This window comes from Nanorana parkeri, unplaced genomic scaffold, assembly GCF_000935625.1.
Source record: "Nanorana parkeri isolate BGI_ZX_2015 unplaced genomic scaffold, ASM93562v1 scaffold5, whole genome shotgun sequence".
NCBI lineage: Eukaryota > Metazoa > Chordata > Amphibia > Anura > Dicroglossidae > Nanorana > Nanorana parkeri.
This window is the reverse complement of record NW_017306273.1, coordinates 941,587-947,084: the sequence shown is the minus strand read 5'-3', so window position 1 is coordinate 947,084 and position 5,498 is coordinate 941,587.

Sequence of the window (5,498 nt, the reverse complement as noted above, 5' to 3'; positions counted from 1 at the left end):
AAACCCCCCCCCCCCCCCCTTCTTCTAACCCTCGTCCCCTTTTCCACAATATACTATGACAATGCTATCGCTGTGTCTACACTTCACAGCTGTGGGGGAGACGCTGAAGTTTTTCCTTTTAATTGTTGAAGGAGAATTCTGGGAAATGTTCATGGAGTGTTGGCTGTGAAAGATATTGGAGCCAGAGATGAGAAGGGGAAGCAGAGATGTTCCCAGGAGGTGGGGGAGGGGAAGGCTGACCGTTCACACTTCACTGGGGATTTAAATCACATCTCCTTCTTTTACCCTTGCCTTGGAACATTTTCTATAGGCCTCATATGTTTTCTGCTATCCCTAAGTAGGTTGCTGGACTGCCATTATAACACAGCAGTAGCAAACTTATTTAAACAAGTGGAAATACTTAGAGGAAAGGAGGGGTTTCAACTATTCATCAAGCTAAGGAACATAAAGTGCTTGATGACCCAAAACTGAATGTTAGTTATCATTGGGCTAAACCTCCTCGTATTTATTTGATTTCACTTCTGGGATAGAGTTTCACCCCCTTCACACTAGGTGCTGCATAAATGTACATGCAATATTTGCAGGATTAACACAGCTGCTACTGGAGCTGCGGCTACTGGAGTGCCAGCTCCATGCCCCCCACTGAAAATAGGCCCACACAGCCCGGATCACCTCAGTATGCCCGATAATATTCCGGGCTCACCACAAACAGGCAGAGATGCCGGTGGCTCCCTAATCAGGCATATTAGGAGGCCCCAGCAGTCGTCTAGTTTGAGAGTTGCCTCTGCGGCTTCCTGTCCAACCAACTGACAGCACCAGGCCCATGATGCTCCTAGGGCCCATTCACACCACATCCAGATTATCTCCAGACCATACCAGATGGTTTCCAGACTCAATATGCATTCTAATGTATCCCTATGCTATTTCTGGCCGCTTTTCACACCAGTGCAGTCTGTTCCAGACCAGACCAGAAAAATACTGCTTGTCTCATTTTGTCTGGTCTCGAATGCACTGGAACTGCGGGCAGGTTCACACCATTTTCCGAACCAGATCTGGAAATGGTGTGAACCCGCCCTTAATCTGGCCCTGAATATGTGCAATGCATTATCATGCACTAAGTCGCCCTGCATTAGGTCATCTTCCTCTCCTACTGCACCAACTGCCTACCGTTTTTATAGCCTTCCTACTCCGCTGTCCTTATGTACAGACCTTTCTGTGTCCTCAAACTGATGACAAGTGGTTGAGGCCTGCCTTTGGCTGTGGGATACCTAATATTGCCCCAAAGGTAGCCCAAGTCTACCAAGCGTAACAGTAGTCCAAACTCAAGAACAAAATTGTAACCTATTGCAGCTTACTAACCCCTTCATTCTGGTGAATGTACTCAATTTATTTATTTATGTTTAGCAGTACTAGGTGGGAAAGACTAACTCACTGCACTCTCTCTGTCCATAGAGGAGCAGCATTGTCAACCTATAAGGCAGAAAGTGAGTTAGGACTACAAAATACCTCCCCTTCTGCTCTTATCCATAACATGGATGGATATGATGGATAGCCCATAGAGAGGACTAGGAACAATGGTGACTGATAACAGTGTACCTTCTCTTTCTGTCTTTTGATTGTAAACTGGGCCAGTGCCCTCAAAGAAGGTTTACAAATTAATTACTAGGCCTCCCTTTTCTAATGAGAGATGGACCATTGCTGCATTGAAATTTGGTAAGCGCTGAACAGATGCAGGTAAGCATCTCCAATAAAGTTTGCTGAAGTGCTTGAATTGTGCGTAGTTTATGGGGAAGGATGGTTTTTTTAAGTTTACCTTTTTAAATAATCTGGAATAATGTCACTCCATCAGCAACTTCAAGAATTACAAGGCCAGCATCATTGTAATCAGTGTAGCATTTTGATGTTTCTCATCAATTCTGCCTTTGTGTGAATTGCTTAACTACAGGAAACAGCAAAGACCAGATAGTGTCTGTGACTATCCTTTTACGAGGTGTATGGGAGTAAGAAGCCAGAAAGGGAGACACCCAGACAGGTCAGGGAGAGGTGAGGGATAGGGCACGTTGTCTACAGGTGCCAAGTGTCTTTACATATTATTAAGACACAACTAGAAGGTGGAGGCATGACAGGAGGGTGGAGAACATTGATGGGAGAACATGGATGTTGGAAAGGTGACAAGAAGGTGTTTATCTCGCGGAACGTGATAGAATGATCATGTGCATCTTGAAATGAACACTATAATTCAAATATAAATAGGTGCCAGGGTAGTACATTGGAGGAAACAAGTGCTGGAGAGTGCATGGGTGATTTCAATAACAGTAAACCAGCACAGGAAAGTCTTTGCTGTAGAAATATCCAAGTAGAATGTATTCAATCCATAATATATAGTATGCACTTACAACAAATAATAAATAGCTTTTCTAAGCTCTTTAAAATATATAGCCAGGGACACCTCAAAGCATTGAGCCCCTTATTGTCCCACAGTGCAAGGAAAGGATAAAGAGATACATAATGTATGTTTCAAAGGAAAGCAGAAGATACAAAGGGCATATAAGTATTACAAATGGGGACAAAATGTTCTAAACCTATGGATGAAACAAATAGAATGTACTGCATATGTAATCCCAATCAATAAATTCTCATATAGGGGGTGGTGTGTACGCTGGCCAGAGCATCCCGCTCAGCTCCTGGTAACCAGTGACATAATTGTCTACAAGAGCTGGGCAGGACACTGGGCAGAGCATCCCGCTCTCCTTCTGGAAACCAGTGAGATCATTGGTTTTATGTTAGCTCTTAGCAACCGGGAACGCTCTGGCCGTAAAGGGAGCGGCAAACATTGTGCAACAGAGCGGCCATGACGCTCTGCCTGCTGCCCTCCACCCCCATCACACGTAACCCAGAGGGATACGGCTGAGGCAACAGCCGCAGGCTGTCTCATTATTGGGACAGCTCTGAACATGCTAATATAATTTCTATCATTGTAATATTTATTAGAGGAGTTAGTATGGGGATCAGGATGGAGAGGAGTGGGGTGATCAGGATGAAGAGCCACCAGTGTGTGGATCAGGATGGAGAGTCGTGTGTATGGGGGATCAGGATGGAGAGGAGTCAATGGGGGGATCAGGATGGAGAGGAGTCATTGGGCGGTGGGGGGTGGGGGGGATAGGAGTGGAGATCATTCAATGGAGAGAAGTGCTGGGAGCAGAAAATAAAGGAGTTAGTGAGGGGATCAGCACGGAGAAACATCGGCGTAGGGCTCACTATGGAGAGAAGTCAGTGTGGGGATCAGGATGGAGAGAAGTCAGTGTGGAAATCAGGATGGAGAGCAGTCAGTGTGGGGAGCAGACAGGACAGCATTCAGTGTGGGGATCAGGATGGAGAGGAGTCAGTGTGGGGAGCAGACAGGACAGCAGTCAGTGTAGGGATCAGGATGGAGAGAAGTCAGTGTGGAAATCAGGATGGAGAGCAGTCAGTGTGGGGAGCAGACAGGACAGCAGTCAGTGTGGGGAGCAGACAGGACAGCAGTCAGTGTGGGGATCAGGATGGAGAGGAGTCAGTGTGGAAATCAGGATGGAGAGCAGTCAGTGTGGGGATCAGGATGGAGAGGAGTCAGTGTGGAAATCAGGATGGAGAGCAGTCAGTGTGGGGATCAGGATGGAGAGTAATCAGTGCAGGGATAAGGATGGAACGGAGTTAGTGTGGGGATCAGGATGGAGAGTTGCCTGTCTGGGGGACCAGGATGGAGAAGAGTCAGTGATGTGATCAGGATGGTGAGGAGTCATTGAAGGGGATCAGGAGGAAAGTGGTGTGCAGGATGGAGAGCAGTCAGTGAGGGGGACCAGGATGGAGATCAATCAGTTGGGGGTGATCGGGAGAAGAGTCCGTGGGGGATCAGGATGGAGAATAAGGGTGATCAGGATGGAGAGAAGTCATTTGGGGGGATCAGGATGGAGAATGAGAGTGATAAGGATGAAGAGGAGTAAGTGTGGGGTTCAGAAAGGAGAGCAGTCAGTAAGGAGTCGGATGGAGAGCACACAGTACAAGCAGGACAGGACTCTCGGCAGATAATTAGGCTTTGCCTCTGCTGATGCTGGGAGTCCCGGCGCGTGCTGAGGTGGCTCGTGCCTCTGTGGCAGCGCGTGCAGCTGATCCAGCAGGAAGATCCGGAAGATCCAGCAGGTCTCTATTCTCTTTACATGTTAGAACACCGACCTGGACGTGTGCACTCAACGCCCTCTGCCACCTACTTTCCCCATAATTACATTGCTAAGAAGTAAATGACTGTGTGCAGGCTTTTATGCAAACTACATTATTCATCATTCTGGGCTATGTACAGCCAGCTACAGACTACCTGTGGACACGATCCGAGACAGACAATAAAAGTTAAAGAATTACCTGTATCTTTGTGCATCTTTTCTGCAGTGCCAGGTTAAAGCACAAATCTCGTCTAGGAGAGAATATTCTCCCTACCTTTAGTATCGGTGCAGATCCTGAACCTGTAAAGAAACATATAAAGGTGAATAAAATACAAAGTATAGCACAATAACTGCTCCCATGCCTGGCGGAGCACATACTGCCTCTGTGATGGGCATTTTGGACATCAGACTCTGGAAAATGTGGAAAATTCCCTCTTCTAAAATCGATGTGAACCAACAACCCCACCACCCCCAGCCCCCACCACAGATCATATACGGACAAAGATCTCTTTTGTTGCTTCTTTAACAGATGGGGTACCCACGCCAAAATGTGTATATTTAAATTGCAGACAAAAAGCTGTTTTATGAAAAGTTTGGATTGAGAAGCGTGCGACATGCATGTTGCAGAGGGGGAGGGGAGGGGGCTCCGGGAGGAGGACTCAGAGGAGATGAGAGGGGAGGGGGGTGCCGACGTGTGTCAGACGCGTGCAGCCTGCGATCCCCCCCAAACCCCACTAGAATACAATTTGGATGATCCGCATTCAAAAGAATGACCCATATGGACCCATAGTTTTCTGTTTGTCATGGTAATCTCTACTCAGATTAAAGAAAATGCAATTAGGGAAAGATCCTAAATGTAAACGTCTCTTCTACGGGACATAACTGCCAAAACTGGGGACGTTCTGTTGGCTGTTTTAAATGAAAAAGTAAGAATGTATTGCTTTGTACAGAGCAAAATGTGGAAAATGTGACTGCAGATTCAATGGAGGGTCAATGTAAATTCTTTACTATTAAAGAACAGGTAAACCCTGGCAATGAACTTCTGACATATTCCCCCTTTAAGTCTGTTAAACAATAATGGGAGCTTTTTGTCATATCTGCTGGTAAGTACAAAGATAAAGTTAAAGTACAGGTAAAGAACAGGTAAAGTTTGGACTGTAACAAGCTGAAGACCCTCCGGATGATGTAACTACAATAGAGGCAGAACACGGAGAGGGAATGGAGAAAGAGGGAACATGTACGAATGGAGGGAAGCACAGAAATGAGGATAGGGGATAGAAGACAGAAAGAAAGGCGAGAGACTTT